Below are 12,246 nucleotides of genomic sequence, written 5' to 3'. Positions count from 1 at the left end.
ATCATACATTGCTTTTATATCCACAAAAAGGCACGCAGCTCAGACAACACAATAACAGCAGCAGAGAGCAAGGCTGTTAGTGAGCGATCTGGCAAAACGCAATTGATACCCAGTGGCAATTTACAAGTATAGTCAGTCACTCCTGTGTATTTGATTTAAAATAACACCGATGCTGCTGAGTGCTGATTGACATCCTCCTCCATCACGCATGGCGATTGCTGGGAGACTTTGCAGCCATTTGGTTCTCACTGCTTAGCATCCATCTCTGCTGCAGGAGCCTTGCAGGACGTGCACAAGGTACATTGGTGCCAACAGAGCAAACAGCTCTCAGTTCAGAAAGGAAGCTAAGCAGAACCTGCTGCAGGTAACAGAGACTGACATCGCTGGGAAAGTCACCAAACTGGCACTGAAAAATTGGAAAGAGTTTTGAATCCTCTGGGAACAGCTGAGTGACTCTGCCTTCACATAGCAATGCACTTCCCTGAGGGCTCCTGAGAGCCCATCCTGCACACACACCCATTAAGCACACAGTTATTGCAGATGGCAGGGAGATGGAGGATGCTTGGCCCTGGGTTGAGAACGTTATTATTTCCTGATCATTAACGCGTTGAGTGGCTTCTTACGGGCTGAAATATTGCAGAACAATGTGAAATGCATAAGGAGCAGGGCACAAGTTCACTACAAAAAAAATTTTTCACCTAGGGACTGATTCCAGGCCGTGTGGTTTATGGGATGTCTTAAAGGTACAAGGGCTGTTTGGGAGGCAGACGTTGTCTGACCAAGTCTCTCTCCTGCACACAGACACCAAGTGCACACTTCATACCAGAGATCAGCTGAAGCTCTGAAATAGCTCCTCTGGGACAGCTTTTTGACTGCAGTTTCTAGATGTACTGTCTCTGGCAATATCTGGTGCTTTATCTAAAAAGCTTCAGCTTCCAGTCATTTGATCAGCTAGAAAGTTCAGCTTTCAGGCAGAATACCTTGCAGACCTTTAATTTTAGGATAAGAGGCATCAGATAGAGCCTGACTCATGATTTTTTAATGCTTACGGGTTAGCAGTTCCAGTCACCTGCAAAGGTTCTTCCCACGCAGACCGACACGTGCTTCTTAAGTGCATCAATTAATTGCAGCTCACGGGCACCGTGCAGGGAAAAATGTGGGCTCTGAACCAACGATGGCCCTGCTCACTTCCAGCCCAAACCCAACGCCCAGCTGTCCTGAAGTAGCACTGAGGTCACACGCACTGCAAACCTTGTGATTCTGAGAGAAGAATAATTGCCTGCTCTCTCAGTATTAATACATTTTTAGTTTCTGGTTGGCTGCATTTGCATCTGGCTTTGCAGACTGCCTTTCCCTGCAGCATCTTTATTGGATTGGCTGGGTTTCACAACACGTTGTGTTTTTTTAAACTAAGTTCTAAATAACTAAAACATGGCCTGAGATGGTTTAGTTTGCCATAGCAAAACAAGGTACGGACAGAAGTCAGGCAGAGATCCAGGCAGCCCAGGTGTGACAGAGAGAATCTGGAATGCAATCCAGGCTGAGATACGCCACTGAAAGGGTTAGATTTGTTCTTCCCTTCCTTGCAAACCAGCAACGGGCCTTGAGCACAACCAAAGCCCAAGGCACAAACACTATAAATAACGTTAATGGGGCCACTGCTGGTGACAGCAGAGAAGAAATTTGTGAGACTGGCAACTGCAAAGAAGCAAAAACCAGAAATATTTTCACCACGAGAGCTTTCTGGAAATGGTCTTTTATCTGAGGCCAAGTCAGAGGCAAGTAAGGGGCAAATGCCTGAGCCTTGTGCTGGGGAACAGTCACTGCTGTCCCACTGCAGGACAGGAGGAACTTCTGGGAGCCATTTCTGACCCCCTCCTCCCACCTCCGTTTACACTGGTTCTCATCTTAGGACAATGTGTGCTTTCAGGTGCCACAGGAAAAGAGGTTTCCGTGGGTGTTTTTCACCACCCTGTGATTCACACTGTGGGGTGCGTGGGAAGAAAACAGCATCGGGTCTTTAAACGCTGCAATGGCACCAGAATCCCTGCAGTGACTGAGGGAAGCACAGCAGTGCTGCCCCAGGAGCTTCTTTCTTTCCCACAGCATCTCTTGGGAAGACCCAAGCCTCACTGTTGCTCTGTGCTGTTCCAAAATTAGGACACCCCATCCTGCATCTTCTCGTGTCAGGAGGAGCTGGAATGGGCTGATCAGGGCTTCTCCCCCTTTCTCAGCAGATGCCTCCAAGAAATCCTTGTTGGCAAAACCATTTTGCTGCCAAGGTGTCATTCTGCTGGGATTAAAACCACTCCTCACCTTTGCATGGGTCCTCCAGAATAAGGAAGCTGCTGTAATAAAACAGTCTGTTAATTTTACAGCTGGAACAGAAGTATGAATTGCATAAGAAATCTCTTGGAAGCAAACCAGACTTTTCTGAAGTGCCCACGAGTGCCTTCAGAGCAGCCATGAACCATCCAGGAAGCAAAGAAAGTGCAAAGCAGGCAAGGATTGCCCCAGCAGCTTCGTGCTGACTGCACCGATGGCTGAAGCTGCAGTTTTGATTTGCAGTTGCCCTAGCTCTCTAGCATAAAGATAGCTCGAGTGCATCCAGATGTGCTGCACGCTCAGACCCCAGCTGCAATATCAGCATGGCTTTTAATAGCCCTGCGTGGAAGATGGAAGTGCTGACGTGCCACTTGCTCCATCATCTGAGCTCCTCCAGGTGAGGGTGACTTGGGGAACCTGAGCCCCATGCTGGTTACTACACCCAGCAACCAGTGCAGCCCAGATGGTGCTACCCCATCCTACAACACAGGGCTCAACTGTGCACAAAACACTCTGCTCTACACTGGCACAGCATTGGCACGCAGCAAAATCCCCTATCAACCATCACCATCCAAATTCACTGTGTTCCAACGCTCTCCTTTTTGCATTTCCCAGGTTAGGTTACGGAGGTTCTGCAGCCAGCACAAGCACTCTGTTCACAAGTTAAGCAGACTTGCTTTAATTTATTTTTATTTTTCATACTTTCATCCGCCTGCTGTTGCCCTTAATGCAGGATTAATGGATGCAATGCTTTGTGGTCGCTTTATGTAAATTACTGGCAGCAAACAACAGTCATAATGCACTTTGTTGCAATGAAATGCAGTTTGTAGTGAAATCTATTATAGCTCAAATATAAATTAATTATAATCCCTTCTGCTGTAGTGAAACTTCATGTATAATTAACATTTACTGTAGGGGGAATAGAAAAGGAAAATCCCCATCTGAGTGTTTCAATGTCAGTAATGATTTCCACTTCCCTAACGTCTCTCACAGGAAGTTACATTACAGCTCACCTGTCCCCCCAACAACACGAATCACAGCTGTCTGCAGCTGCTGCCAAAAGAAGCTGCTGCAGCATGAAGAAAACATGAGATCGTGCAGGGACAGGCGAAACCAGAGCTAAGCCAGACTTACAGAGCCCTTCTATACGTTTATCAAAGCACTGAGGTGTAGTATTCCCACTTTTCATAGGAAGAGAAAGTCTGCATGCATCTCATCCAAAGATAAGAGAATCGTGGGTCATCCTCTGCCTGTGTAGGGGAGATAATTCCTGACTCCATCCCACCTCATGGAACAACAAGGAATGCAAACTGCAGTGCTAGTCCTGAAATAGCCCACGTCCTGCAGGCACAAATCCCTTCGGCCTGACTCATGGGCCCAGCAAGGAGCTCTGCATCACCTAAACATCGTATTTCTACCAGAGCTGAGTTTGATCAACGTGGCAAAACTCAGTGCTCACACTCTAATAATAGCTCAGCAATTTACGGGCACTTCATTCAGCTCCTAACAGACATAACTTACTGCTACAGGACTTCCAAAACCAGGCCTGAGGGAGGTGAGGAGAGGAAAAAACAGGGTTGGTTCTGTGTCCAAATGTGTTCAGGACCACTGGGAAACTAAGGCTGAAATGAAAGTTTGGAGCATCGTTCCCCCTCACGATGAAACCTCCTATTCCCAATCTCTAATGAGAGCCAATTGCTGCTGATAAATTTTACATAATAGCTTTTTGCTTGTTCTGCAAATTAAGCAGAAAAATTGCCTATTAAAAAGAAAACTGGGGCACATCTTAGAACTCGGTGTAACCTATTTAGCTGGTTAGGTCAGACGCGGGGCGGAAACCAAAGTCTCCTTATTAATTTTCTGCAGGGAGCAGCAGTTTGCAATGCTGCAACGTCTTGCTTCAGAGCCCCAGCAAGAGCTGATTTCAGATCCACATCAAAGCTGGCTGGGACCACAGGGGCTGCATTAGATGCTCTGCTGATGCTTAGGTGAGCATCCTCCAGCACAGCACATTGATTTCTTCTCGCCACTCTTCCAGTTGTTTGACTTTACCCACACAAGCTGTAACTATTTAAACCACCACCAAAGACATAAAGTGCCAAATGTGTGCTTTAAAGCTTCTCTTCTCTGATTTCAGCCTTGCTGAACCAAGCCTGCCCTGCTGCAGTCATCTCCATAGTGACGTAGAGTGCATCAGGCTTATTTAACCCTGAAGCTAAAAGCCACCACGTCTGGTAGAAGTAATGTTTTGGGGGATGTGAGTGCCAGCTTCTGACTCATTTCTCTCTGGGGCACAGGATGGCACCAAATTCACTTAATGCTGAGCTTGGCTGCAATCTGAAAGTGACAGAATGCAGGTTCAGCCCCACAGTCAGGCCTTGTTAAAATATCTCCCCCAAACCCTTCTTGCAAAGCATGGTTGTACAGTCGCTTTCCACATCTTTCTTTCTGTGAATGTCTTCACCCACTGCATGCTGGCTCTGTACAACTCCCCCTAGCTGCATTTGCCTTACGATCATCTCTGCATATTCATCCTTCTTCACACCCACTTTTGCTCTGCATAGGCTCCACTCTATTTCCTGACCATTCCTCTTCCCTTACAAAGCAGGGCCACAGCTCACTGCAGACCCCCTTGGAGGACCTTTAATCCTCTGCCAGGACCCATTCCCTCCTTTCCATTATCCCACCTTTGTCATTGGGGTTTTTGTTTGCTCTCGTATTGGCTCCGGACTGCAGACATTTATTTGTAGTAACACTCAGAGAGCTGAAGCTACAAAGGAACAGCAAGATGCACGAGCACTTTGTTGGCTGGGCTCAGCTGGAGAGAACCTGCTTGGAGGTTCAGAACAGCTAAGAAGCAGCTGGTCACTTTAACTGCCCTTTTCATCTACGGCTATTAAAGGTGGCACCTTCCTATGGTTTTGCTTTTAAACCATCTGCTTCGCTCATCCCCTGCCCTTCTCTTAGATAAGGTAGCTGCAGACTTACAGAAGGCTCCAAATTACGAGCTTGGCCATAAGTCCTTGTTACTTTCTCCTAACTGGCTCATTTGTCTTTCTCCACCCAGAGCATCATAAGGCAGCCTCAGCTCCCCGCACATTTAAGAGGCCATAAAACGCCCTGGCATGCAGGGATCTCCTCCAACTCCAGAAGCTGTGACCACTGAACAGTCAGCATTACCCACCAGTAAGGTCAGCAGCTGAGAGCTCCTTATTCTTCCTGCCCTGGTTTTGCCAATAATTGGACTTTGTAGATGCCCTGTCTCTCTGCTGGACCTCACGCACAGCACTGCCAGCCCCAGTCACCAACACAAACCTTTCTGCACTGTGTTCCTCTATTTGCATCCATCCTGCCTGAAGTCTGCCTTCGCAGCCCAGCTCCTCCCTCTCATCCATATGAATCAGCAAACACACAGAGATGCAACTGAACGCAGCGCAGTTGATTCTGTCTGCTCCCCAACTTACTGGCTGCAAGGCTTAATAGCTCATTTATTCCCTTCTGATCCGGGTCCCTTAGACTTTAATTGCTGCATGGAATCCCCCACTTAATCCCAAGGTGTGCTTTTCTTCCTGATCTCTCCCTGGATGTCAGAGCTGCTGAAATCAATGCAAGTCTCTGGGCACACCAGAGGTATCTCCCAGCCAATCTGATGCTCCTGATGTGTGTGGGCTCCTTGCTCACCCTTCACCAGCTGGGAGGGAATTCACTGGAGATCTGCATACCCATGGAGTGCCTGCAAGAAACATAGAAACAACGAAAATGAATAAATAAATATAGGAGAGGGGGGAGGGGGGAGGGGGAGGTGGTCAGGGAAGGGGATAAAAAGAAAAAAAAAAAAAAAATCAGTAAAGGTCACCAAATCCAACCTCAACCTGCCCCCCCCCAACAGCTCCTTGTCTTTCAGGAGTAGCATCCAGAAAGCCCCAAAAAAATGAGTGCTGTGTGGACCTGCATAATAACACAACGCTCAGCATGAGCAGCAGTGCAGCTGTGAGGTCCCCCAGGGACATACAGTGTTTATTCCTTTTGATTTGGGCTGAGTCTCTGCCGGTGCTCTGAAGAATCTCTTTGCTTTGCATGCACAAATTAACTAACTAACCTCTGCTGGCTCTAAATTATCACTGCCCCTTGGAGAAAACATTCCTAGTAGATAAAGAGAGGTGTAATAGTTTGTAATGGGACGGATGGCTTCTCCCTCTTTCACCAATATTAGCATTTCACTCTATCTGAAACATGTATGTCCCTCCTCATTGCCCCACTCCTTACATCCCCAAATATGGAAAGTAACAAACACTTCCCTTACCCCAGTAGTTTGCTTTCTTCACTCGATTTCTTTAGCTTTGTATCGCTCGATGAATGAATTTTATCTGCATCAGATCCACAGACACAAAACGTGGGCACAAAGCAGGAACCAGAGCTGTGGGATCATCTACAAGAAGGAGACAGTTCTTTCAGCCTGAGTTTTAATTAAAACAGGCTTAGCCACTAAGATAGATTTATTTATTTATTTTGACAGCCGCCTTCCATTCTCCTCCTGAATCCAATCTTGCTCCCATTTGTCAGCGCCACGATGAGGTCAACGGCCAAAGTACAGAAATAAAAATCACACTCCTGAATTACGACGTTTTCCAAACGCTTTGGATTTTACGGCCGGTCGCTAACTGCGTTCGTGGAACATCTGCCTGCAGTTTGTAGCACCATCTCCATCTCAAACTGCAGCTATAACTGCTCCTAAGGAGCCCAGGGACAGGCCATAGCGTTACAGCCTGACCTACTTCCATCAAATTACTAATCACCTCCTTTTCCTTCTATTTGCTTTGCCATTTGCCACTTTCCCTTTGCAAAGCAGCCTCGTGCCTTTAGCACAACGATCCCCATCTTCATGTTCTGAACTGCGTGGATGCGTGTGCAAAGAAAGCAGAATTCTCTTCCAATGTTGGAAGAGCGTCCCAACGATCCCATTCCTTGCTCTTCTGCTCTGTGTTATCAACTGAAATCTAAGAATCAACTAAAATTGAGACAGGGGAGGTTTAGGTTGGATGTTAGAAGGAAGTTTTTCACACAGAGGGTGGTGAGGCAGTGGAACAGGTTGCACAAGGAGGCTGTGGATGCCCCATCCCTGCAGGCATTCAAGGCCAGGCTGGATGTGGATCTGGGCAGCCTGGGCTGATGATTGGTGACCCTGCACAAAGCAGGGGATTGAAATCAGATAAGCATTGTGGTCCTTTTCAACCCAGGCCATCTCTCTGATTCTATGAAAATGATAACCAGCAATTCACAGCCCACTTCTCTGAGAGTAGCAAAGCCTTTTCTTTATTTCAAGGTTGTGAATGCAGAAGACAGAGAGGCATTTCAGTACAGGATTGCTGGCAGAGAGGACCAGCAGTAAATAAAAGACAAAACTCAATAGGGTGGAAGGGAGAAAAGAGAACATAAAAGGAAAAGCAAGAATCCAGAGAGGAGAAAAGGTAAAAAAACAAAGAAAAAAAACCAACATTGTTTTCTTATAGAAATTAATTTTGTAGGGCTTGGGGCTTAATCCAAGGCGGCGGAAAACCACAGCACAGCTATCACTCATTTCCCCACCCTTCGGTCCTCTGTTTTTTGTTTTAATTTACACTTCCCGCTCTTCTGTGTGAAATAACACACAGGATGCATTAGGAGAGGTCCAACAGCAAATCCCTGCTCTCCCAAGGTAACAGTACAGCAAAGCCGGGCTGAGCAGCTCAGCTACGCCACTCAAACAACCCCATTCACACACAGCAGCTCTGGGCTCTCCTCTTATCCTACAACCTGTAGCACAGAGCAGGGCCCCTTCTTTGCAGTTCAGCGATAATTGCAATTAAATGGAAGGTTTGCAATGAAAGCAAACACGGCGATGGAGTTAATTTTAGCAAACCGCTAATGAGCAATACGCCAGCCTCCTTTTTTACCCTCATGGCCAACCTCCTAATGTGCCTTCTCTTGCTTTATTGAAATCATTAACAACTAACCCGCTGTCCTCCTTTTGAAAAACACATTTCTTCCAGATTCTGCTCCGCAGGGATCCAAGAGAGCTTTTCCAATCAACAGTTCATTGAGTGGAGTCTCCAGAAGTCTGCTGTTGTCCTTTCCATCCTGAGCTGACCTTGAGCTATTTAAACCTAGATGGATTTCAACTCCATAGTCCCAGCAGCCCGCAGCCTCTCCTCCCCGCCCTCCACCTGGGATAAGAGAGGCTTTTCAGAACACGTTAGAGGAGGTCTGCTAAATGATGCATTGAAAAGAGCTGGAGGGAAAAACAATTTTATCGTCATCCCGTGGCTCAAGCAGAAGGGGATAGGGCTCCTCAGTGCTTTAAAAGATAATGAAAAATAAAAATCCGCGCGGAGAGCGATGCAAAAAGGAAAATTAGTACTTTTTGATGGATGGATGAAAATGGGTTCAGCGGAGAGCAAGGTCCCAGGAGAGTCCTAGGCACGGTGTGTTCAGATTAATGCACAACACAACTTTTCCTTGGAATATGAAAGGGCAAAGGGGTTTCAGAGAAAAGCTCTGGAAAAGAGCAGGTGTGGAAGGAATGAGCGTGGAATGAAGGCACTGTGAGAAGCTCCTGTTCAGAATTCAGATGCAGCAACTTAAATTGCAGAAGCACAACTTGACGACCAGGGCAGTGGTTCACTCAGTGGTCCCTCACCTCCTGCTGCTGATGTCTGTAGTAGATGTGGGATAGAACAAACAGATCCTGAATGCTGTACATCCTCACAGCTGCTTGGAGCTTCCAAGCTGTAGCAGGAACGCCAGCTTCAGTACAAGCATGCTGCACAGCTTTGGGAAGGGGCTGCATGTCTTCATTTGGTCTGAACCAACGAGCAACTTTCACAAACACTACTGCATCCTTCCAAAGGCACTGTCTCTGCTGAAACACTGCTAGAAGAGCAATTTATGCAAAACCATCAATAGAAAGTGTGCTAATTGCCCCATGCAAGGTCATGCTGTCAACTGGGCTCCTGCTGCGAGACTAAAGGTCACAGAGAGCAGCAGAAGAGCTGTTCCATTTGCTTGCATTAAGGACTGTGATTTGCCTAACCCTGCATGATGGATCAGTGAAGGAGACACTACTGAAAGGAAAGGAAATAAAGAAGATTAAAACAAGAGAAACCTTGCCAGCAGCAGCATCCTCCCCTGCTGAGCAGTTGCCCCCTCTGGCCTTGGAAACACAAAGTCACATTACTTAACAGAATCAGATCAAGATTTCTCAGTGGGGAAAGACCCTTCAGTTCAGACCTCTCTCAAGCACTCATTTATTTATTTTTTTTACCCTGCTGGAAGGAAAATTAGCCAAAATAACAGGTTCTGCTCCTGCACCACCCTGCATCTGGGGCTTTCCGTTGCTTTAGGAGTCTCAGGAATCACATGCAAATATTCCAAGATCACAGCTCTCCTTCAGGAGATGCTGTGTTCCATCCTTTGGGACTGGTATACTTCTCTATTTGATGAATATTTAAATAATAACATTAAAACCCTAAGGTAATAACTGTGCAAAAAATGATGAAAACAAAATGCTGAGCACAGAAAATCATGCAAGCAATGCCATTACACACCCACCCTCTTGTTCCCCTCCTAAAAAGCTAAATACTTGAAAATCTTTCCTAGCAGGGATGAAATTGAAGGAACTAACAAGTTTGTGGAGCACAGGCAGGGGCAGAGTGAACTCCTATCATACAACTGAGCACTGCTATAGTTCAGCAGGATGACAGGTTACAAATCCCCATACAGCTGTGCCAGTGCCTCTGAGTCATATCCTGCCACAGCGTGGTTACTCCACAAAGCTTTGCCCACGTATGAGAACCTGTGCCTGCAATTCACCTGCTGGCTCTGAAGCCCTTTCAAAGCTCTGCCCACACCTTCACACCAGTGTATTTTGTGGCCCTTGGTGGCTGTTATATCCCCTGTCACCTTGCTATTAAGTCCCTCTCCATCCAAGTTTCCTTTTTTCTGGGCTGCCAGCTTTATTCTAGCGCAGAGCAACACATTCAGGCAAGGAGGAAGCAGCATTTGCCAGGTTTCCCAGTCTTTTCCTGTGCTATGAATATACACACATTCACCAGGCTTTCCTTCTAACACACTCTTTAGAACCACGTAACAGCCATTGCCCAATGGGCCAATCTTCACATCTTTTCACCTCGCATGAAAGCTCTTTTCTACCACTTACAAGCCTCCTCTGTAGATATTTCACAAAACTGAAGGCTCCGAGATGGTGACTTTGTTTAGAAAGTGAGAAACAGCACTCCTCACTCATCACACTGCTGCACACAGCCCAAGGAGCAAAGCACAGCACCCCATCTGATCTGAGGACGCATCTGTCCCACAGCACAGCCAGATGACCTCTGCTAACAGTGACACAAACCATCCTGCTTCCCAAAAACAACCTCCACAGGCTGTGCACCCCTCACACCACATCCACCAGCAGACCCCAAAAGCCCAGCGTTCTTAACAGGGTCCTCAATGGCTGATCCCGCTACATTTCAGTGCTAACCCATCCCCAAAGGTGACAGTTTCTAAGAGAAAACAAAGGCAGAGAGGAGCTGCTCTACAACACATCGCCATTTGAAACAAACAAAACAAAAAAAACACCCCCAAAACTGAAGAAGATGCGAACATTTATTTCCCCAAAAGCCTCATCTTTCCCAGGCTGGTGAGGATCGCTACCCTTCGGGATACACAAACAACACCACAGTCCCCAGGGCCAAAACCTTGCACTACAAAGCATTGAAACAGCCACCACGTGCTCCCTACAACCAAATTTGCGCATGCGCAGACCCGGCGCTGCTCTCCGCCACGTGCTCCTCTCTCGCCACGTGCTCCGCGCACCCGGCCTTGCGCATGCGCAGCATCACTTCGCGCATGCGCAGACTCCGCACTGCTCTCCGCCACGTGTTGAATGGCCACGCTGTGGTTTTGGAGCTGAGGTCGCTGCAGGGCTGGGTGAGGAAAGCAGGCACCAGTTGTTGAAGGAGCAGCCGTGTTCGATTGGAAGGGTGCAGGTATGCTGCTGAGCGTTGGGGGGTTTCTCTCAGCTGCGTGCTTTCGGGCTCCTCGGTTGCTTCGGGTCTTTGTGTGCGCATCCCTGAGATGGAGCTGCCTTTCCCTTCTGGGGCCTCGTGGTGTGTGGGTGCGCCACAGAAGTAACAGCTCAAAGCAGAGGTGGATGCAGGTTTCTCATCAGCATCTCATTTGCAAAGCTTTCACTTTGTCCTCTCGTTAGCATAAGTGTTGTTTTCCATTATTCGTGATGATTCACGTTAAACTGATGCAAATTCACCTCAAGTATCCGAGGAAAGGGCAGCTGCGAATTCAGCCGTGCTTCTTTGCCCTTCCCTTAGCAGACAGTGTGTGGGTGTTACCTGGGGGTGCAGTTTGGGCCTTCCCTGTGTCCCTTCTGCTGTGTGAAATTGGAACTTTGAGATATAGATAATATCAGTAATTCTGGCTTTGAAGGCAGCGTGGGCTTTTACTGCAGTTCTTTGGCACATGATAAACGGTGGCTTTTAACCTTATCTTGATGCTATCACGGTGTGAAGTGACAGTTTGTCCAATAGTTTGAAATCCATTGCTATTTATGGTTAGCTTGGATGATTAGAAGAGAGGAATGGTGCTCCTGGGTATCTTCTCATATTTGATTAGTCAAAGGAAGGAGGTATCTGTGGGCTGAGCTCTGTCATTCATGTGCTTTGTGGACTTCAGGTTTCACACAATGCTTTTGCAACTGCAAGAGTCTTGTCCAGGAGAAAGAATCTCCATTTTTGAGTCGTGCTGTTGCACAAAACTTCTCTTAGTTTTACACTGTAATCCTTTGTGCTCCTCCCAGGATGGCTGCATTTGCAGGTAAGTTGTTGCTATCATTCTCTTGGCAGTGTTTGCCTGCCAGTGTTGTAGAAT

The 12,246-nt window shown here is 47.1% G+C and overlaps 1 protein-coding gene across 30 annotated transcripts in view; it reads left to right on the top strand.

Moving 5' to 3' along the window:
* Positions 1 to 11,177: 11,177 nt before the first annotated feature.
* LOC116233000 (uncharacterized) overlaps positions 11,178 to 12,246 on the top strand; it is a 194,376-nt gene continuing 193,307 nt past the window's right edge. For all 30 annotated transcript variants that reach the window (XM_090123724.1, XM_090123726.1, XM_090123746.1 and 27 more), the window contains exon 1: positions 11,178 to 11,351. The gene's annotated coding sequence lies outside the window, so the exon portion shown is untranslated. The remainder of the gene's footprint in view (positions 11,352 to 12,246) is intronic.

This window comes from Phasianus colchicus, chromosome 23 (genome assembly GCF_987193195.1).
Source record: "Phasianus colchicus chromosome 23, bPhaCol1.hap1.1, whole genome shotgun sequence".
NCBI classification, from domain to species: Eukaryota; Metazoa; Chordata; class Aves; order Galliformes; family Phasianidae; genus Phasianus; species Phasianus colchicus.
The sequence above is the reverse complement of the archived record's forward strand: the minus strand, read 5'-3'. Positions and strand labels throughout refer to the sequence as shown.